Below are 22,787 nucleotides of genomic sequence, written 5' to 3'. Positions count from 1 at the left end.
AGCCCCTAAACATGGGTCTGGTCTTAGGCATGGGAGGGATAACAAGAAAGCCTTACAAGGGAACATACACCACACAGACATGCAGAACTGGTCAGTCATTAGCCTGAATCTAAAAAAAGCTGATGCAGCCCAGATGAGGATAAAGCTGAGAAAAATCCCAAACCATCCAGAACAAAATCACATTCAATGCCCCCAAAAGAACAGCATGTAGGGACACATGCTCCAGGCAAACCAGATGAAGAGGAAACATAAAAATCACAAAGCTCCCAACCCCCGCTGTACATCAGAAACACACTGGTATATAGCTACAAACAGGCAGCAGGCACAGTAGCCCCATCAGGGTTAGGTGGCGTATGAACTTAAAGGAAAAATTGCCTGCAGTATCTGTCATGCCACCATGAACAATAACACTCTGGCAAGACCCTCACTGGGAACAACCTAACTATCCCCACCATCTGTAAGGAGTCAGATACACGAAACACAATAAGAACAACGGCCTGTCCACCAGTTTCCACAGACAAAAAGGACACTAAGGGGGGGATGGTTCACGAGAAGAAAGGGAGCAATGACTTGTTTGCACTACAGACTGTAAAACCCAATGCAGGCTAGAACAAGAGAAAAAGAATCATGTTGCATGGTTGCAATACCCTGTCATGGTGCACACGCCTCAACTGCAGGTGACCATTGGGAAAAACAAGATAATACAGAACTTCTGACTTTCAACCTGAACCTCAATTTCAACCAATTGTAATGTTCCCTTGGCTAAGACAGCAAACCAAGGATATGTTGGAACAAAAGAATGTTTCTTTTTAAATCCTTGTTTTGCAAAATGTAGTGTCAATTTGAAAACAAAATGTTACAGTACAATGTTTAACAAGGCTGTCTGCTGCGTTTTATGAACCAGCCCCCTCCACTGACTTCCACATAAAAAATAGGACATCAAAGAGAGCTCAGAAAACAGAAACAGAGATCAATATGACCAACCAGGAGCACTGGCTTAACAGCAGTCCGTACTTTGGTCATGCCTTGCATTAGATTTATATTGGCGTTGTATATGAGAAACGCTAAGTTCAACTAGTTTTATTACTTTGGAGGAGTCAGACAAAATGGCTGTTACATGATTTTGTTGATTCGGATAATACGACTTACCATGGGCGTCAATGGCTCTTATGATTCCCAAGATCAGTATTTTGAGGCATTGGCGTACTACACTGGTGCCCACGCATCAAGAGTGGATAGCTGAGCCTGTTAGACTAGCTATGTATGAACACTGAATTTAAGGGGTTCAAGATCAAATACATTTATTTTATCTTGGTTGGGGTCCTTTTTTGAGGCTTTGTGATCCTTGACTGTTTTCCTTTGCCATGTGACCACTACTCCCCACACCCGATTAAACTAGGATGGTGTTTGGTGTGCTTTCATTTGAGGAATAGTGTTTGGGATGATATGCTTGTGGCTTGTGGTGCTATATGTTTGTTTTAAGAGGAGTACTTTTTATGTGGGGAAGGGTTACCATAGGTATTGCTTAAATAGTGTTGGTTAAACGTGATGACTCTTCTGTTCCTTATTTATTTGTTTATTTATTTATTTATTCTCTTTCATTTCTCTCTCTTTTCGTCCTTTATTATGATCTTATTATTCCATATTGGGATCTTCAATCAATCAATCAATCAATCAATCAATCAATCAATCAATCAATCAATCGGTTTAAAGCATGCTACTCACCCGTGAGGGTCTCAAGGCGCCTTGTGCATCCCCGGTTCATACGAAGAGCCAGGTCTTGAGGCTCTTACTGAAGGTGTGCAGAGCAGGATGTTGACTGGGAGCTCATTCCAGGCTCTGGCTGCGGTGTAGGAGAAGGCTCTTCAACCCACTCTGGTTCTGCGGATGTGCAGGGTTTCTGCTAGTGCGAAGTCAGTGGAGCGGAGGTTCCTTTTGGTTACGTGGAAGGAGACTCTTTCGTTGAGGTATTTGGATCCGATGTTGTGGAGGGATTTGTAGGCATGGGTGAGTAGCTTGAAGGTGACTCTCTTTTCTATGGGGAGCCAGTGGAGGTCTCGCAGATGTTGGGTGATGTGCTCATGTCGTGGGGTGCTGAGGATACATCTGGTCGCGGTGTTCTGGATGGTCTGGAGTTTTCATAGCAGGGATGTGTTGATTTCAGCACAGAGGGTCTTTCCGTAGTCCAGTCTGCTTGTTATAAGTATGTGGGTGATGGTATTTCTGGATTGGGGGGATCCACTTGAAGGTCTTGCGGAGGATGCGGAGTGTGTAGAAGCAGGTGGAGGTGACTGCGTTGATTTGTCAGGTCATGGTGAGGGAGGAGTCAAGTATGATGCAGAGTTTTCGGGCATGGTCCATGGGGGTTGGAGGTTGCCGAGGGCGGAGGGCCACCAGGAGTTGTCCCAAGCCGCGGGGTGGGTCCAAGGACGAGGACTTTAGTCTTCTCCGAGTTGAGTTTCAGACAGCTGCTGCTCATCCAAGCTGTGACGTCTTTCATTCCTTCTTGGAAGCTGAGTCTGGTTGTTTCGTGGTCTTTCATGTGGGAGAGGGTAAATTGGGTGTCGTCAGTGTAGGATACAATCCTGAGTCTGTGCTGCCTGGCGATGGCAGCGAGGGTGGCCATGTAGATGTTAAAGAGCGTGAAGTCTGATCCGTTGGGTTCTGCTGGCGAGGAAGGAGCTGAGCCAGTCAAGGGCGGTTCCCTGTATTCCTGCATCGTGGAGTCTGGCTGCAAGAGTGAGGTGGGAAATGGTGTCGAAGGCTGCGGAGAGGTCAAGTAGGAAGAGGGCTGTGGAGTGGCCTTGGTCTAGGAGCATGCAGATGTCGTCTGTGGCAGCGAACAGGGTGGTCTCGGTGCTGTGGTTGCTGTGGAATCCGGATTGGGAGGGATCGAGGATGGAGTTCTGTTGAAGTTAGTCAGCTGGGCGTTGATGATCTTTTCGGTGACTTTGGCTGCGAAGGGAAGGTGAGAGATGGGTCAGTAGTTCTTCAGGTCCATAGGGTCTGCAGTGGGTTTCTTGAGGAGGGGCTTGACTTCTGCGTGTTTCTAGTCATTGGGGAAAGTGCCGGATTCGAAGGAGGCATTGATGGTGCGTCGTAGCTCGGGCGCTATGGTGGTGGTGGCTCTGTGGAAGATGTGCTGGGGGCAGGGGTCCGTGGGGGTTCCTGAGTGCGTGCTCTTCATGGTCGTGCTGGTATCTTCATTGGTGGCCGGGGTCCGGGTGGTGATGGCTGGTTGGCTGTCGTCGCTGGAGGGACGGGTGGTTTCTGGGGTCTGCTCACTGAAGTTGTCATAGAGGGCCTTGATTTTCAGGTGGAAGTAGGAGCCGAGTTTGTTGCAGAGGTCCTGGGAGGGAGTGGCTTCACTGGGGGGTTTGGTGATTTGCTGGATAATGTTGAAGAGTTCCTTAGAGTTGCTGGAGTTGGAGAGGATTTTTGTTCCGGATGAAGGGCTTCTTTGTGGATCTTACGCATTGGTGGTATTGTGTCATGGCGTTCCTGTATGTGGCCAGGTCTTCTGTGGTTTTGCTGTTTCTCCATTGTTTTTCGAGACGTCTGCAGGAGCGTATGGCTTCTTGGCAGTCGGTGGTAAACCAGGTGGCCTTCAGGGGGCGTTGTCTGTCGGCAGTGCGGAGGGGTGTGAGTTTGTCTGCACAGTTGGTGATCCAGCAGCATAGTTCATTGGCTGCTGAGTTGATGTCGGTCGAGGTGAGGGGGGGTTGTGGATGAGGGTGGAGTTGAGGTGCTCCTCTGTGACCTTGCTCCAGTTCCTTCGTGGAGGGCAGGGAGTGGGTTTGAGAGCAGTGGCAGTGCTGAAAGAGAAGTGTACACAGTGGTGGTCCGTACAGAGGGGCTGCATGGTGTGGCTGAAGTGGATGTTGCTCCCACCTGCGAAGATGGGGTTGAGGGTGTGTCCTGCCTTGTGGGTGGGGGTGGTGATGGGCTGTTTCAGTCCGATGTTGGTGAGGTTGTCCAGGAGGGTGATAGAGTTAGGGTCGCTGAGGATGTCAAGGTGGAAGTTCAGGTCTCCGATGAGTATTCAGTCCATGGAGGCGATTGTGTGTGGTGCGAGGAGGTCAGCAATGGTAGCAGCGAATGAAGCATGAGGTCCGGGTGGTCTATAGGCGAGGGTGTCGCGCAGTGTGGTTCTAGGGCCGGTTTGGATGTGGAAGTGGAGGTATTCGGTGCAAGTGGAGGAGTCGCTTGTGTGGTGCTGGAAAGTGCTGGAAAGTGCTAGGCGGTTGGGGAGGTCCTTCCTCTGGATCTTGTAGCTGTCGGGAATGGCCATAGCGATGTCAGGGGCGCAGGAGGAGTTGGTCCAGGTTTCCGTAAAGAAGGCGACGTCTGGTGAGAGGGTGTCGAGGAGGTCCCAGATTTCTAGGGCATGTCTGTGGACACATTGAGGAGGATGCACTTCAGGGTCCCGGGATGTTGGCATCTGGCGTGGGGGTGGCGACTGTGGTGGTGCAGAGGCTGGTGAAGGTTCCACGGCAGTGGTTGCAGGAGAATTGTCCGTGGGTGGTATTCAGAGTCGACAGCAGCTGCCATTAATTAGGGGGAGGTGGAATGAAGTGCAGCTGAGAGGTGGGAGTGGGAAACTGGCAGAGTGGAGGGGCCACTGGGACAGCAGCAGTGAAAACAGGCACGGAGGGCACGAACAGGAACGGAGGCAGAAGTAGATCAGGGTGCAAAATAAAAATAAAATTAAGCAAATAAAATTAAAGCAGACAGAGAATAGACCACAAAAGGACACAGGGACACAATAGGCTGACTAAAACCCCTCCCTAGCAGAGAGGTAGAAGGGGCAGCGGTGGAGGCACAGCCAGGGGAGCTGCACGGGCGGAGAGCTGGGTCTCTGACCAGGAGGTCAGACGTCTTGCTCAGGCGTCCGCGCAGCAGCTGTCATTAAATAGGGGAAGGAAAGTGCAGCTGGGAGGGGGGAGCAGGAAACTAGCAGGGGGAGGGGCCTTGGGGGCTGCAGCGGCACAAACGGGCACGAAGGGCATGAACAGGAACGGAGTCAGAAGTAGATCAGGGAGCAAAATAAAAATAATATTAAGCAAATAAAATTAAAGCAGATTGAGAATAGACCACAAAAGGACACGGGGACACAAAAGGCAGACTCAAACCCCTACCTAGCAGAGAGGTGGAAGGGGCAGCGATGGAGGCACACCCAGCGGAGCTAAACGGGTGGAGAGCTGGGTCTCGGACCAGGAGGTCAGAACTCTTGATCAGACGTCCGCGCAGCGGCCACCATTAAATCAGGGGAGGGGGAGGGAAGTGCAGCTGGGAGGCAGGAGTGGGAATTTAGAAACCCGCAGGGGCAGCAGCGAAGGCACAGCCAGCGGAGCTGCACAGGTGGAGAGCTTGGTCTCTGTCCAGAAGTTCTGAGGTACATTGGAGGGTGCTTTGTAGGTTGTTAAAACTTTTTTGTGCACTATAAAAATCACAATAGAGAAATGTTTGAAAAAAAGAAAAGGGAATGTGAGAAATCATCATTCATTTTGCTTGCCTTATTGCCAATTCCCCCCACTTTTTGCGTAGCTGGTGATGCAACCTTGACTGTAGTCCCTGCTAACCAGAACTAGGTATTCTTTCCCAAAACTGTACTATTGTTTCCACAATTGGCACACCTATAGCTCACATATAAGTCCCTTGTAAAAGGTACCAGTGGTACCAAGTGCCTTGTGACCAGATAGGGTCTGTGAGGGCTGCAGCATGTATTATGCCACTCTAAGAGACCCCTCACCAACCACATGCACACTGCTGCTTGTGTGTATTGTGGTGCAGATAAAAGTGAAGAGTCGACCTGGCACACCTCATTGTGTGCCAGGCCCACCAGCACTACAAAAAGGCAGAGATAAGTCACTCCTAGAGCATGTCTTACAGCCCTAAGGCAGGGTGCACTATACCTCATGTGAGGGCATAACGGCATGAGCAGCTATGACCCTATAGTCCATTCTCAGACATTATAAATGCACAGTGAAGCCATACTGAGTACATGGGCTGGGAGCTTGTCATTACGAGTTCTACAGCCTCATGATGGCTTCACTGTATTCCAGGATGTTTGGTATTAAACAGCTCATCTTAATAAACCCACACTGTTGCTAGTGTTCAATCTATTAAGAAATGCACTCAGAGGGCACATCAGAAGTGCCCCCTGAAAACCTACCACCCCACTAGTGTGTGCCTGACTGGTCTGCACAGCCTGCCACCTGTAGACATGTTTCTGACCCCCTGAGGTGGGAGGCTTTTGCACTTGTGGGTCAGAAACAAAGCCAGCTCTAGGTGGACTTACTTCACACCTACCCCCAACCAGCAACAGCATTGAAAGGTGGTGAGCATCAAAGGCTTCCCATCCTTTGTTATGCTGACCAGGGCCTCTCCAGCAAGTGGATATGCCCGTCCCCCTGACCAAGTCTTACGTTTAGTGGCAAGGTTGGTGGGGTAATTAGTAAGCAGGAGATGTGTGTCCCCTCTCACCGAGGACTACCCCTAAGGTGTCCTGAGCTGAAGTGACCCCCTTCTTTGAGAATCCTCCATATTGTGTTGCTGGATTGTAGCCAATAGGTTTAGGGGCATGCCCCCTCCCCAAAGGGAGTGGACATACAAAGGGTGTAGCCACCCTAAAGGTAAGTAGCCCATTGGCTACTACCTTCAAAACATGTAACTTCCCTAAATTGAGTAATTAGGGGCACCCCTGAACCTTAATCCTCAGATTACCGACAACCTGCGAAGTAGAGAACAAAGAAGAGCTGTGCACCAGCAAAGACTGAATATTCCAACTGACTTGGACCCAGCCCTACTAGCCTCTCTGCAGCCCTCAAAGACCCTGCTACAAAAGAGCGACTCGTCTCACAGCCCAGCAGCCTCCAGAACCCCTAGGAGGACTGCCTGCCTTCTAAAAAGACTCCTGATCTCTCATGGATAGCAGACCAGTCAACGAGAAAAACAAGTTTTAAAGACCAAAGCGCTGCTTGTGGAACCGTGAAGTTCACCACCTCTGCACCCTACGGCCACGGCTCGAGTCCAAGCGGCCCACCAGTCCAGAAAAGGGTCCCCAGCGAACCTGAGCAAGAGGTCCTCATGGTTTAACCCCTGCCGGACTCCACGTCGACGCCTGCAGCATCTGCACTACCGACCCCACCCCCAATCGCAACGCACCAGTAAGCTGATTTACAATACCAAAGGACACTTCTGCACCTGGAGCTCCTGGCCTTGGGAATATCAACTGATGGTATCCAGACACTCCAGCACCTCCCAACTTACCTGTGCAGCTGTCCAGCTTCCTAGCCTGAGCCTGCAGCCTTTTCTAAGTTCAAGATTCCTCATTGGTTTGCATTGGGTGCCTGACGCTGTGTTGGCACTCTGCACCCGGTCGTCCTTGTGCCACTGGAGGTGTACGTTTGGTGCTGCCTTGTGGCCCACCCCTGTGCTTACCATAACTCCTGGAGACTAGGTTCTAAAACTGTGCTTCTTACCTGTAAGTAGTACTACTTCGACTGCCCCCTTTCTCCATTTAATAATATTGGCATCAAAGACCGAGATTGACCTCTGTGCAGCTGGTGGTGCAGTGAGGTCACTTACCTGAACCTTGCATAGTACTGATTCTTCATCCAAAAGCTCATTTACTGTAAATCGTTTACTTACCTGCATATCGCTGATTGTGTTTCCTCCCGTAGGATTGTACTGATTGAAAAATGCACTGTGTCCACTTTTTACATAGAAAAACTGTGATGTTTCCAAACGTATTTTACTGCAACAAAGTATCTTTGGTTCTGAGAAATAAATATACAAAAAGTAATATTTTTACAAACCATTGGTCTCTGATTTAATCATTGTGTGTGTGTAATCATTTCTTGTCTGTGTGTGTACAACAAAATGCTTAGCACTGCCCTCTGATAAGCCTAACTGCTCGCCCACACTACCGTAAAAGAGAGCATTAGTATTATTTACTTGAGCCCCTGTGAAGCTTCTGGGGATCCATTGGATTCTTTGCACGCTATACATTACTTTGGTATAGTATCTACGAAGCCAGCTTACTACATGGGGGATCTGCAGTAGGGTCTACGACTTTGCATTTTCTGAACTACTCTGACAAAAAGGGGCCACACAACTAAAATCCGAAATTGCCTTGAGCTTCAAAAATATTTTTGAATTAACAATTTTTATCACATTTATTAAATACTTATTAGAGCCTTGGTTAAGTCTCTTTAGCATGTTTAAACGTTTAAAATGCCTATATTAGTCAGAGTCAGATACACGAAACACAATAAGAACAACGGCCTGTCCACCAGTTTCCACAGACAAAAAGGACACTAAGGGGGGGATGGTTCACGAGAAGAAAGGGAGCAATGACTTGTTTGCACTACAGACTGTAAAACCCAATGCAGGCTAGAACAAGAGAAAAAGAATCATGTTGCATGGTTGCAATACCCTGTCATGGTGCACACGCCTCAACTGCAGGTGACCATTGGGAAAAACAAGATAATACAGAACTTCTGACTTTCAACCTGAACCTCAATTTCAACCAATTGTAATGTTCCCTTGGCTAAGACAGCAAACCAAGGATATGTTGGAACAAAAGAATGTTTCTTTTTAAATCCTTGTTTTGCAAAATGTAGTGTCAATTTGAAAACAAAATGTTACAGTACAATGTTTAACAAGGCTGTCTGCTGCGTTTTATGAACCAGCCCCCTCCACTGACTTCCACATAAAAAATAGGACATCAAAGAGAGCTCAGAAAACAGAAACAGAGATCAATATGACCAACCAGGAGCACTGGCTTAACAGCAGTCCGTACTTTGGTCATGCCTTGCATTAGATTTATATTGGCGTTGTATATGAGAAACGCTAAGTTCAACTAGTTTTATTACTTTGGAGGAGTCAGACAAAATGGCTGTTACATGATTTTGTTGATTCGGATAATACGACTTACCATGGGCGTCAATGGCTCTTATGATTCCCAAGATCAGTATTTTGAGGCATTGGCGTACTACACTGGTGCCCACGCATCAAGAGTGGATAGCTGAGCCTGTTAGACTAGCTATGTATGAACACTGAATTTAAGGGGTTCAAGATCAAATACATTTATTTTATCTTGGTTGGGGTCCTTTTTTGAGGCTTTGTGATCCTTGACTGTTTTCCTTTGCCATGTGACCACTACTCCCCACACCCGATTAAACTAGGATGGTGTTTGGTGTGCTTTCATTTGAGGAATAGTGTTTGGGATGATATGCTTGTGGCTTGTGGTGCTATATGTTTGTTTTAAGAGGAGTACTTTTTATGTGGGGAAGGGTTACCATAGGTATTGCTTAAATAGTGTTGGTTAAACGTGATGACTCTTCTGTTCCTTATTTATTTGTTTATTTATTTATTTATTCTCTTTCATTTCTCTCTCTTTTCGTCCTTTATTATGATCTTATTATTCCATATTGGGATCTTCAATCAATCAATCAATCAATCAATCAATCAATCAATCAATCAATCAATCAATCGGTTTAAAGCATGCTACTCACCCGTGAGGGTCTCAAGGCGCCTTGTGCATCCCCGGTTCATACGAAGAGCCAGGTCTTGAGGCTCTTACTAAAGGTGTGCAGAGCAGGATGTTGACTGGGAGCTCATTCCAGGCTCTGGCTGCGGTGTAGGAGAAGGCTCTTCAACCCACTCTGGTTCTGCGGATGTGCAGGGTTTCTGCTAGTGCGAAGTCAGTGGAGCGGAGGTTCCTTTTGGTTACGTGGAAGGAGACTCTTTCGTTGAGGTATTTGGATCCGATGTTGTGGAGGGATTTGTAGGCATGGGTGAGTAGCTTGAAGGTGACTCTCTTTTCTATGGGGAGCCAGTGGAGGTCTCGCAGATGTTGGGTGATGTGCTCATGTCGTGGGGTGCTGAGGATACATCTGGTCGCGGTGTTCTGGATGGTCTGGAGTTTTCATAGCAGGGATGTGTTGATTTCAGCACAGAGGGTCTTTCCGTAGTCCAGTCTGCTTGTTATAAGTATGTGGGTGATGGTATTTCTGGATTGGGGGGATCCACTTGAAGGTCTTGCGGAGGATGCGGAGTGTGTAGAAGCAGGTGGAGGTGACTGCGTTGATTTGTCAGGTCATGGTGAGGGAGGAGTCAAGTATGATGCAGAGTTTTCGGGCATGGTCCATGGGGGTTGGAGGTTGCCGAGGGCGGAGGGCCACCAGGAGTTGTCCCAAGCCGCGGGGTGGGTCCAAGGACGAGGACTTTAGTCTTCTCCGAGTTGAGTTTCAGACAGCTGCTGCTCATCCAAGCTGTGACGTCTTTCATTCCTTCTTGGAAGCTGAGTCTGGTTGTTTCGTGGTCTTTCATGTGGGAGAGGGTAAATTGGGTGTCGTCAGTGTAGGATACAATCCTGAGTCTGTGCTGCCTGGCGATGGCAGCGAGGGTGGCCATGTAGATGTTAAAGAGCGTGAAGTCTGATCCGTTGGGTTCTGCTGGCGAGGAAGGAGCTGAGCCAGTCAAGGGCGGTTCCCTGTATTCCTGCATCGTGGAGTCTGGCTGCAAGAGTGAGGTGGGAAATGGTGTCGAAGGCTGCGGAGAGGTCAAGTAGGAAGAGGGCTGTGGAGTGGCCTTGGTCTAGGAGCATGCAGATGTCGTCTGTGGCAGCGAACAGGGTGGTCTCGGTGCTGTGGTTGCTGTGGAATCCGGATTGGGAGGGATCGAGGATGGAGTTCTGTTGAAGTTAGTCAGCTGGGCGTTGATGATCTTTTCGGTGACTTTGGCTGCGAAGGGAAGGTGAGAGATGGGTCAGTAGTTCTTCAGGTCCATAGGGTCTGCAGTGGGTTTCTTGAGGAGGGGCTTGACTTCTGCGTGTTTCTAGTCATTGGGGAAAGTGCCGGATTCGAAGGAGGCATTGATGGTGCGTCGTAGCTCGGGCGCTATGGTGGTGGTGGCTCTGTGGAAGATGTGCTGGGGGCAGGGGTCCGTGGGGGTTCCTGAGTGCGTGCTCTTCATGGTCGTGCTGGTATCTTCATTGGTGGCCGGGGTCCGGGTGGTGATGGCTGGTTGGCTGTCGTCGCTGGAGGGACGGGTGGTTTCTGGGGTCTGCTCACTGAAGTTGTCATAGAGGGCCTTGATTTTCAGGTGGAAGTAGGAGCCGAGTTTGTTGCAGAGGTCCTGGGAGGGAGTGGCTTCACTGGGGGGTTTGGTGATTTGCTGGATAATGTTGAAGAGTTCCTTAGAGTTGCTGGAGTTGGAGAGGATTTTTGTTCCGGATGAAGGGCTTCTTTGTGGATCTTACGCATTGGTGGTATTGTGTCATGGCGTTCCTGTATGTGGCCAGGTCTTCTGTGGTTTTGCTGTTTCTCCATTGTTTTTCGAGACGTCTGCAGGAGCGTATGGCTTCTTGGCAGTCGGTGGTAAACCAGGTGGCCTTCAGGGGGCGTTGTCTGTCGGCAGTGCGGAGGGGTCTGAGTTTGTCTGCACAGTTGGTGATCCAGCAGCATAGTTCATTGGCTGCTGAGTTGATGTCGGTCGAGGTGAGGGGGGGTTGTGGATGAGGGTGGAGTTGAGGTGCTCCTCTGTGACCTTGCTCCAGTTCCTTCGTGGAGGGCAGGGAGTGGGTTTGAGAGCAGTGGCAGTGCTGAAAGAGAAGTGTACACAGTGGTGGTCCGTACAGAGGGGCTGCATGGTGTGGCTGAAGTGGATGTTGCTCCCACCTGCGAAGATGGGGTTGAGGGTGTGTCCTGCCTTGTGGGTGGGGGTGGTGATGGGCTGTTTCAGTCCGATGTTGGTGAGGTTGTCCAGGAGGGTGATAGAGTTAGGGTCGCTGAGGATGTCAAGGTGGAAGTTCAGGTCTCCCATGAGTATTCAGTCCATGGAGGCGATTGTGTGTGGTGCGAGGAGGTCAGCAATGGTAGCAGCGAATGAAGCATGAGGTCCGGGTGGTCTATAGGCGAGGGTGTCGCGCAGTGTGGTTCTAGGGCCGGTTTGGATGTGGAAGTGGAGGTATTCGGTGCAAGTGGAGGAGTCGCTTGTGTGGTGCTGGAAAGTGCTGGAAAGTGCTAGGCGGTTGGGGAGGTCCTTCCTCTGGATCTTGTAGCTGTCGGGAATGGCCATAGCGATGTCAGGGGCGCAGGAGGAGTTGGTCCAGGTTTCCGTAAAGAAGGCGACGTCTGGTGAGAGGGTGTCGAGGAGGTCCCAGATTTCTAGGGCATGTCTGTGCACACATTGAGGAGGATGCACTTCAGGGTCCCGGGATGTTGGCATCTGGCGTGGGGGTGGCGACTGTGGTGGTGCAGAGGCTGGTGAAGATTCCACGGCAGTGGTTGCAGGAGAATTGTCCGTGGGTGGTATTCAGAGTCGACAGCAGCTGCCATTAATTAGGGGGAGGTGGAATGAAGTGCAGCTGAGAGGTGGGAGTGGTAAACTGGCAGAGTGGAGGGGCCACTGGGACAGCAGCAGTGAAAACAGGCACGGAGGGCACGAACAGGAACGGAGGCAGAAGTAGATCAGGGTGCAAAATAAAAATAAAATTAAGCAAATAAAATTAAAGCAGACAGAGAATAGACCACAAAAGGACACAGGGACACAATAGGCTGACTAAAACCCCTCCCTAGCAGAGAGGTAGAAGGGGCAGCGGTGGAGGCACAGCCAGGGGAGCTGCACGGGCGGAGAGCTGGGTCTCTGACCAGGAGGTCAGACGTCTTGCTCAGGCGTCCGCGCAGCAGCTGTCATTAAATAGGGGAAGGAAAGTGCAGCTGGGAGGGGGGAGCAGGAAACTAGCAGGGGGAGGGGCCTTGGGGGCTGCAGCGGCACAAACGGGCACGAAGGGCATGAACAGGAACGGAGTCAGAAGTAGATCAGGGAGCAAAATAAAAATAATATTAAGCAAATAAAATTAAAGCAGATTGAGAATAGACCACAAAAGGACACGGGGACACAAAAGGCAGACTCAAACCCCTACCTAGCAGAGAGGTGGAAGGGGCAGCGATGGAGGCACACCCAGCGGAGCTAAACGGGTGGAGAGCTGGGTCTCGGACCAGGAGGTCAGAACTCTTGATCAGACGTCCGCGCAGCGGCCACCATTAAATCAGGGGAGGGGGAGGGAAGTGCAGCTGGGAGGCAGGAGTGGGAATTTAGAAACCCGCAGGGGCAGCAGCGAAGGCACAGCCAGCGGAGCTGCACAGGTGGAGAGCTTGGTCTCTGTCCAGAAGTTCTGAGGTACATTGGAGGGTGCTTTGTAGGTTGTTAAAACTTTTTTGTGCACTATAAAAATCACAATAGAGAAATGTTTGAAAAAAAGAAAAGGGAATGTGAGAAATCATCATTCATTTTGCTTGCCTTATTGCCAATTCCCCCCACTTTTTGCGTAGCTGGTGATGCAACCTTGACTGTAGTCCCTGCTAACCAGAACTAGGTATTCTTTCCCAAAACTGTACTATTGTTTCCACAATTGGCACACCTATAGCTCACATATAAGTCCCTTGTAAAAGGTACCAGTGGTACCAAGTGCCTTGTGACCAGATAGGGTCTGTGAGGGCTGCAGCATGTATTATGCCACTCTAAGAGACCCCTCACCAACCACATGCACACTGCTGCTTGTGTGTATTGTGGTGCAGATAAAAGTGAAGAGTCGACCTGGCACACCTCATTGTGTGCCAGGCCCACCAGCACTACAAAAAGGCAGAGATAAGTCACTCCTAGAGCATGTCTTACAGCCCTAAGGCAGGGTGCACTATACCTCATGTGAGGGCATAACGGCATGAGCAGCTATGACCCTATAGTCCATTCTCAGACATTATAAATGCACAGTGAAGCCATACTGAGTACATGGGCTGGGAGCTTGTCATTACGAGTTCTACAGCCTCATGATGGCTTCACTGTATTCCAGGATGTTTGGTATTAAACAGCTCATCTTAATAAACCCACACTGTTGCTAGTGTTCAATCTATTAAGAAATGCACTCAGAGGGCACATCAGAAGTGCCCCCTGAAAACCTACCACCCCACTAGTGTGTGCCTGACTGGTCTGCACAGCCTGCCACCTGTAGACATGTTTCTGACCCCCTGAGGTGGGAGGCTTTTGCACTTGTGGGTCAGAAACAAAGCCAGCTCTAGGTGGACTTACTTCACACCTACCCCCAACCAGCAACAGCATTGAAAGGTGGTGAGCATCAAAGGCTTCCCATCCTTTGTTATGCTGACCAGGGCCTCTCCAGCAAGTGGATATGCCCGTCCCCCTGACCAAGTCTTACGTTTAGTGGCAAGGTTGGTGGGGTAATTAGTAAGCAGGAGATGTGTGTCCCCTCTCACCGAGGACTACCCCTAAGGTGTCCTGAGCTGAAGTGACCCCCTTCTTTGAGAATCCTCCATATTGTGTTGCTGGATTGTAGCCAATAGGTTTAGGGGCATGCCCCCTCCCCAAAGGGAGTGGACATACAAAGGGTGTAGCCACCCTAAAGGTAAGTAGCCCATTGGCTACTACCTTCAAAACATGTAACTTCCCTAAATTGAGTAATTAGGGGCACCCCTGAACCTTAATCCTCAGATTACCGACAACCTGCGAAGTAGAGAACAAAGAAGAGCTGTGCACCAGCAAAGACTGAATATTCCAACTGACTTGGACCCAGCCCTACTAGCCTCTCTGCAGCCCTCAAAGACCCTGCTACAAAAGAGCGACTCGTCTCACAGCCCAGCAGCCTCCAGAACCCCTAGGAGGACTGCCTGCCTTCTAAAAAGACTCCTGATCTCTCATGGATAGCAGACCAGTCAACGAGAAAAACAAGTTTTAAAGACCAAAGCGCTGCTTGTGGAACCGTGAAGTTCACCACCTCTGCACCCTACGGCCACGGCTCGAGTCCAAGCGGCCCACCAGTCCAGAAAAGGGTCCCCAGCGAACCTGAGCAAGAGGTCCTCATGGTTTAACCCCTGCCGGACTCCACGTCGACGCCTGCAGCATCTGCACTACCGACCCCACCCCCAATCGCAACGCACCAGTAAGCTGATTTACAATACCAAAGGACACTTCTGCACCTGGAGCTCCTGGCCTTGGGAATATCAACTGATGGTATCCAGACACTCCAGCACCTCCCAACTTACCTGTGCAGCTGTCCAGCTTCCTAGCCTGAGCCTGCAGCCTTTTCTAAGTTCAAGATTCCTCATTGGTTTGCATTGGGTGCCTGACGCTGTGTTGGCACTCTGCACCCGGCCGTCCTTGTGCCACTGGAGGTGTACGTTTGGTGCTGCCTTGTGGCCCACCCCTGTGCTTACCATAACTCCTGGAGACTAGTTTCTAAAACTGTGCTTCTTACCTGTAAGTAGTACTACTTCGACTGCCCCCTTTCTCCATTTAATAATATTGGCATCAAAGACCGAGATTGACCTCTGTGCAGCTGGTGGTGCAGTGAGGTCACTTACCTGAACCTTGCATAGTACTGATTCTTCATCCAAAAGCTCATTTACTGTAAATCGTTTACTTACCTGCATATCGCTGATTGTGTTTCCTCCCGTAGGATTGTACTGATTGAAAAATGCACTGTGTCCACTTTTTACATAGAAAAACTGTGATGTTTCCAAACGTATTTTACTGCAACAAAGTATCTTTGGTTCTGAGAAATAAATATACAAAAAGTAATATTTTTACAAACCATTGGTCTCTGATTTAATCATTGTGTGTGTGTAATCATTTCTTGTCTGTGTGTGTACAACAAAATGCTTAGCACTGCCCTCTGATAAGCCTAACTGCTCGCCCACACTACCGTAAAAGAGAGCATTAGTATTATTTACTTGAGCCCCTGTGAAGCTTCTGGGGATCCATTGGATTCTTTGCACGCTATACATTACTTTGGTATAGTATCTACGAAGCCAGCTTACTACATGGGGGATCTGCAGTAGGGTCTACGACTTTGCATTTTCTGAACTACTCTGACAAAAAGGGGCCACACAACTAAAATCCGAAATTGCCTTGAGCTTCAAAAATATTTTTGAATTAACAATTTTTATCACATTTATTAAATACTTATTAGAGCCTTGGTTAAGTCTCTTTAGCATGTTTAAACGTTTAAAATGCCTATCTTAGTTAGGGGATAAAAGTGACTAGAAGTTTTTTAGTCCGTTTAAAAAGGCCACAACTTTAGTAAACTAAAGGGAGGTACATAGACTGTGGTTGTGGAACTCAACCTGAACCCCTTACCTCCATCTTGGCATGAAGGAACTAAGGTCCCTCTGTAAATTCAAGAAAACAAAAACTGGTTCCAATCTTACTATGCTCAAGCTCCAGGAGCTCTTGGCTGAATATGCTAAGGAAGACCCTTCTAATGAGGAGGACCTCCCCACAGAAGGAGACTGTAGGAATGAGAGGCACAAAACCCAACCTCCTCCACTAATGAGGGAAGATGTAGTTCACAGGGAACCTGGCTCCCATACAGGTGGGTCAGCCACCCCAAGCTGCATTGAGGACAGCCTCAATGAATAAGACATCCTTTTAGCAAGGATGGCTCGAAGGATAGCCACGGAGGATAATCTCCTAGTTATAGAAAGGGAAAGGGCAGATATGGGACTGGCACCCATAAATGGTGGCAGCAACATAATACCTACGGACAGAGAGAACTCTTATGACCCTAAAACCCCCAAAGGGATTGTCCAAAATATGATGATGGTGATGACATCAAAACATGGTTCACAGCCTTTGAGAGGGCCTGCGCAAGAAGACATGTGAAGAAGTCACACTGGGGAGCATTACTTTGGGAACTGTTCACTGGCAGGTGTAGGGATAGACTCCTGACACTCACTGGGACAGATGCTGAGTCTTATGACCTCATGAAGTGTACCCTGATTGAGGGCTTTGGACTCACAACTGAAGAGTATAGGATCAAGTTCAGGAGGACTCACAAAACCCCAAGGCAGCCCTGTGTTGACTTCATAGACTACTCAGTAAAAACACTAGATGGTTGGTTAACTGGAAGTGAAGTGCATTATTATGATGGGCTTTATAAGTTGCTTATGCAAGAACACATTTTAAGTAACTACCCATTCACTCCAAGGCTATCCCGGACACTCTACTCAATTGTGAGGAATTCGCCTCCTTTGTCACTTCAAAAACAGAATCCATAAAAACAGACCTACTCAAGGACCTCCTATCCCTCTCGGACATGCAAAAGAACTCATCACTGCCCCCAGCAGGTGCCCAAGCTAACTACTCCACAAAATTCAACCTCATAAACAACACAACTTGGTCCTACTTCAACATTTACAGTGAAGATACCTAAGATACTAAAGACGCTAACCGCTCTGAAACCCTCCAACCACTTCAGAGACCCGCTTCCCGCTAACTACTTAAAATACTTAATTCCTCTGTTAGTACCTCTCTGGACCAGGATTATAAATACCTTCTTCCTTCAAGGAACCATACCAGACATCCTAAAAACAGGTCAGGTATCCCCTATCCTAAAGAAACCAACAGCGGACCCATCGGATTTAAATAACTATCGTCCAATATCCAACATACCTATGCTAGCCAAGCTCTTGGAAAAATGTGTTCACATGCAGCTGATAAGCCACATCGAACGATTCAACCTGCTTAACCAATATCAATCAGGTTTCTGAGCAGGTCACAGTACTGAATCAGCCATGACACATAATTGACGACACTCTAAAAATCCTGGACCAAAACGAAGCCTGTTTACTAATCTTACTCGACCTGTCATCAGCATTTGACACTGTCAAACACGGCAAACTGCTAGATCCCCTGAAACACAGAATGGGATTATCTGGAGTTATATTTAACTGGTTTGCCTCTATCCTCCAAAATAGATCTCAAAGGTTCAAGGTCAATCAATCCTTGTCCAACCCCATGCCAGTCACGTTAGGAGTTACGCAAGGCTCCTCCCTCTCACCCACTCTTTTCAACCTTTTCATGGAACCACTCACCAAACTTCTCAGTCTCTCCAAGATTCACTTCTATATGTATGCAGACGACACCAAAATCTACATCAAGATCCACTCACTTGAAGACATCAAATCTCTCAACACAACACTACAAAAAACCCAAACATGGCTGGCCGAAAACCATCTGAAACTAAACTCCCTCAAAACGGAGTTCCTCTTAATCACTCCTCCTAACAAATCATCCACTATCCTGTACTGGATAAAGCACCTAACAGCTCTCAAAGGACAACCTCTCTTTGTCGAATCAGCGAAATCGCTAGGTGTGACTCTGAACAGTAACCTAAAGATGCAGAAGCATATTAGCGCTTCCACAAAAGGAGCTAACTTCCACATGAAGACCCTGCGAAACTGAAACCCTTCCTGCCAGCTTACAACTTCAAACAAACAGTTCAAGCCCTAGTAAACCCAAGAGTGGAATATGGGGCTGTAACCTTATGCGCCCTCCCAAGGTCGTCGACAGCCCCGCTAAGAGCTGCTATCAACTCAGATGCGAGACTCATCACTGGCTCAAAGAGAACCTCTAACCTCTCTCAAGACCTTAGAGCCCTCAACTGGCTACCGTTTGAAGCTAGAATTCATCTGAAAATCTGCTGGTAATAGAGCCTCCAGGAGTGCCAAGACTCTTCTACTGAAACCACAACGATTTGCCAAGAAAATAACCTACAACCGATCCTTCTCTGGAATGGCTCCCAGGATCTGTAATGCTTTGCCCACAGAACCAAGATTGAATCCTTCCACTGCCTCCTTCAAAAAAGAAGTGAAAGCGATTCTCATGGCTAAATTCATGTGAATTTACTGACTTGTTACTGTATTTTAATTTCTAGTCTGTTTTATTGAGCTCCGTATTTATTCGCTAGTTTTATATCTATTTGAGCATCGTATATCTGAATCACCTATAACTGTGTTTTCTATGTCTATTCTTGTTTCCTACATCTGACATGCAAAGCACTCTGATACCCGCAAGGGTCTTGTTTGCGCTATATAAGACCTTCAAATAAATAAATAAATAAATTACATTAATGAAAAGTTGCATAAATACCTAGTAGACCTGGGGCCAGTCTCTCCTCATAAGTTGGGGAAGAAGGATAATCACTGGATAAGAACCAGAGTGTCCTAAACTAGACATGTTGGTGGTGACCAAAAGACTGAGGCCAAAAAGACACCCAGAAAAGACAGCAGGGCACACTGAAAAAGATAAAAGTAAGGAGTCCCATGTAGGGCGCCAAAAACCTGTCCAGGATGGTGGGTCCAGATACACTTCACAAACTAAAAATGGGTTCCAAGATAAGAACTGGGACCCCAGTCTTAAATGCAACAGGACGGGACACCTAGCCAAGGACTCTTGCTGTCCTAATAAACAAACCACTACTGTAACTTCAGGGGTTGCCAGTGTAGCCTTTGAGGGTTGTTCCTCTGATGAGGAAGTCCTCCTAGCCGTCAACTGAAAAGTGGGCCAAAAAGGTTGTTTGGAGATTAGGGGAGTAGACACTTTCACCACCTACTGGTGAATGGAATCCCAGCCACTGCCCTGAGAGATAACAGTGCCAGTCACACAGTGGTGCATGACATGACATGTGGTGCATAAAGTACCCCTTTATGGGTACACTGTCCTTGGCATGGTGGCCTCACCCTATGTCAAATAGAAAGTTAGACCCTTGGCCATGTTGGCCATGGTGGGGTTGCTCAAGCTGTGGTTGACCTCTTTGGGTAAGCTGGGTGGTGTCCTGGCTAATTTAGAATTTGCAGAGGTGGGCACCTCTCACCAACAGCTAAAACGATTTGGTAAAAATACTAAAGAGTTAGAAAAGAGGTATTGTAAGTTAGGTCCTGAACTGTTGAGGCTGGCCAGCTCCCCACCGGGACTGACCTGGACAGAAGAATGTCAGGCAGAGTAGGCCCTGCAACATTCAAACCACTGCCTCTACTTTTCTGCCCCTGACAGACTAGGACGACTCTCCCAGGTTTGGCTGAGTCTCCTGGCATGTGGGCTGGGGGGTGGGCTTGTGCAGGAAAGTGGGTTTCTGTTACAGTATCCCCCATGTTTTGCCTGGCTTGCAACTTTTACTGTAGAGTACTGGGTCCTTGCTAAGCAGGTTTCCAGTACCAGTGTTCTCTCCCAAACTGTACCATTATTTCCACATTTGGGACACCTCTGGCCCACATATAAGTCCCTTGTAAAAGGTACCAGTGGTACCAAGGGCCTTGTGACCAGAGAGGATCTCTAAGTGCTGCAGTATGTATTATGCCACCCTAAGAGACCCCTCATCAACCACATACACACTGCCACTGCAGCCTGTGTGTTTTGGTGCAGATAAAAGTAAAGAGTCAACCTGGCACACCTCATTGTGTGCCAGGCTTACCAGCACTGCAAGAGCATAGGTTAGTCACTCCAACAGCAGGCCTTACAGTCCTAAGGCAGGGTGCACTAACCTCATGTGAGGGCATAACTGCATGAGCAAATATGCCCCTATAGTGTCTAAGTTCATTATTCGACATTATAAGTGCGCAGTGAAGTCATACATGGGCTGGGAGCTTGCCATCACGCATTTAACAGCTCCATGATGGCTTCAATGAAATCCAAGATGTTTGGTGTCAAACATCTCAGATTAATAAACCCACACTGCTGCCAGTGTTGGATTTATTAAGAAATGCACTCAGAGGGCACCTGAGTTGCCCCCTGAAAACCATCCAATCCAATAGTGTGTGCCTGACTGGTCTGCACCAGCCTGCCACTGTTCCTGACCCCCTGAGGTGGGTGTCTTTTCCTCTCGTGGGTCAGAACCAAAACTCGCTCTGGGTGGAGGTGCTTCATATCTAACCCCAAGCAGGATCAGCTTTAAAAGTCGGTGAGCCTCAAAGACTTCCTGTCCTTTGTTATGCTGATCAGGGCCTCTCCAGCTAGTGTGATGCCCGTCCCCCTGACCAAGCCCCACTTTTGGCTGCAAGGTTGGTGGGAAAATTCATAAGCAGGATGTGGCCTAACGGCTAGGGCGGTTGATCTCAAATCTGGGAAACGGGGTTCGAGTGTCGGCAGGAACGCTCAACATCGTGTGATTCTGGGCAAACCACTTAATCTCCCTGTGACTAACAAAAATGAATGTGTCCTTGAGGAACGCAACTGGTGCTCATGGAAAGCGCTCTGATACCTTCGGGTCACGTTTGCGCTATATAAAAAACTCAGAAAAAGAAAAGAAAAAGGATAGTGTGTTCCCTCTAAGCCAGGACCACCCCTAAAGTGTCCTGAGCTGAAGTGACCCCCTGCTTTGAGAATCCTTCATATTGTGTTGGAGGATTCTAGCCAATAGGGTTAGGGATATGCCCCCTCCCCAAAGGGAGGGAGCATGCAAAGGGTGTAGTCACCCTAAAGGTAAGTAGCCCATTGGCTACTACCTTCTAATCCTTGTAACTCCCCTAAATTGAGTATTTAGGGGCACCCCTGAACCTTAATCCATAGATTACCGTTGACCTACGAAGAAGAGGACAAAGAAGAGCCATGCACCGGCGAAGACTGACAATACCAACTTACTTGGCCCTAGCCCTACCGGCCTGTCTGCAGCTCTCAAAGACGCTGCTACAGAAGAGCCCGCCGTTCCACAGCCCAGCGACCTCCAGAACTCTGGGAGGACAGCCTGCCTTCTAAAAAGACTCCTGATCTTCTCAGCTTTAGTCATTGAGTGTGTGTAATCATGTCCTGCCTGTGTATGTACAACGAATGCTTAGCACTGCCCTCTGATAAGCCTACCTACTGGCCCACACTACCACAAAAGAGAGCATTAGTATTATCTACTTGAGCCTCTTTAAAGCCTCTGGGGAACCATTGGACTCTGTGCACACTATTCCTTATTTTGGTATAGTATAGACAGAGCAAGCTTCATACACATTCTCCTTATCAATCTGCTAAAGAAGGAGATTAATTGACTTCTATTTACCAAAAAAGGAATTTCTCAACAGCACTTACGCATTGCAATGCTTGGAGAAATATGCCAGACTTGGGCTTCATTTTTGCTTACAAAGTAAACTCCATGATTTCTCCAAAAAGGATGTGCTCAAGCCTTATATCGGACCCTTGGCAAAGTAGTGCTCAGTTTATAGTATGTTGTCAGAGGATCCCATTTCAAGAAGAAGTAAGGCCTATTTCCTGTGATGTTAATTGCTGTTAGACTATTTATTAGGAGCCAATTTTAAGGGAAGGATGTGTTGCGAAACATTTGTTCCCTTATTTTTTGATCGTGTTCATCATCCCCTTCTTCCATTTTAGTCTCTGATTTTCGCTCCAAGAAGCTTGGATCTTCTGCTGGAATCTTTTCCTGATATTTAGCCCGGCTCCTTTCTTGTTCCTGTTCCTTCAGGAGTAGGTCAGTTCCTGCCAAATTCTACAATTTCTATTTATTTTCATCAGTCGAGATTCAAATGCCAAGGTGGTTTTCTACCTTTTGTGGAGTTTTTTCTTAAAGCAGCTATTGTCACCTTTTTTGTATACTACTCTTTGCACAGTTGCACTATTGCTACTGAGAAGAGTCACCCTTTTTTCAGGCAATCCAAAAGGGTACTCAACAGATCTTGTCAGTGGAAATTTCTAACATCACTGACTCTGTAGAGTTAGTAGTAATCCTGCTCTGGCCTGGTACAAGAGGTGCAACAATTGCACCTTTAGAATGAGCTGCTTATACAGAACTTGGTGTCAGGTTCTATAGACACCCCCTTTGTCCCTTCAGCTACATGTTTTTCACAAGATTCAGTTAAATTGAGAGAGCGTTTCGGTTCCTTTTCAGTACATTTTGCTTTTAACTGCACATTTTAATCAGGGTCAAGTCAAAGTGTGTTACCTAATTAGTTGCATTAGAGGACCAACACTGGCTTGGGCAAGTCCAT

The sequence above is a fragment of the Triturus cristatus genome, chromosome 2_1 (assembly GCF_964204655.1).
Source record: "Triturus cristatus chromosome 2_1, aTriCri1.1, whole genome shotgun sequence".
Taxonomy (NCBI): domain Eukaryota; kingdom Metazoa; phylum Chordata; class Amphibia; order Caudata; family Salamandridae; genus Triturus; species Triturus cristatus.
The sequence above is the reverse complement of the archived record's forward strand: the minus strand, read 5'-3'. Positions refer to the sequence as shown.